The sequence below is a fragment of the Octopus bimaculoides genome, chromosome 4 (genome assembly GCF_001194135.2).
Source record: "Octopus bimaculoides isolate UCB-OBI-ISO-001 chromosome 4, ASM119413v2, whole genome shotgun sequence".
NCBI classification, from domain to species: domain Eukaryota; kingdom Metazoa; phylum Mollusca; class Cephalopoda; order Octopoda; family Octopodidae; genus Octopus; species Octopus bimaculoides.
In genome coordinates, this window is record NC_068984.1 from 110,562,512 (window position 1) to 110,563,430 (window position 919).

A 919-nucleotide genomic window follows, 5' to 3' on the forward strand; every position below is an offset into this window, starting at 1 on the left:
TGTGTGTGTGTGTGTGTGTGTGTGTGTGTGTGTGTGTGTGTGTGTGTGTGTGTGTGTGTGTGTGTGTCTGTGTGTGTATGTGTGCATGTGCTGGAGACTATGTGTGAGCCTGCATTTGTGTTTATGGGAATAATTGTGAAAGCATGCAAAACCATACATGTATTCTCATAAACATTTATACACAAATGATTTTAGTCTTTCAGTTTATACCTATGTATGTATGTATGTATGTATGTATGTATATATCTATATGTGTGTGTGTGGGTATGTGCATATATATATATATATATATATATATATATATATATATATATATATATATATATTAATATATAAATATTTATGTTTATATATATATATACATATATAAAATATATATATATATACACACACACATATATGTACATATGGAATGAGGCATTTAAGTATATATATCAATATACATATGTATATACGTGTGTGTGAATGCATGTGTATGCTTGTATATATATATATATGTATATATATATATATATATATATATATATATATATATATATATATATATATATATATACATGTATGTAAACTAACATAAATATCAATATAATATATGTAAAATTACATATATATGTATATTTATATATATGACTATGAGCAGATATATTTGTGCATGTGTTTGTATATATGTGTGTATGTATGAGTATGTGTATGTATATATATATATATATATATATATATATGCCTTTGTGTCTATATACATATACATGACTATCTAGTTATAACCTGTAGATATCTATGTATATATTAAGATACTAATGCACACCAGTTCTACATATATTAGTCTATCTGACTATATATATATGTATTGTTGGTGTACATATATGTGAGTGTGTGTGCATGAGTATAAATATATATATTTATATATATATATATATAT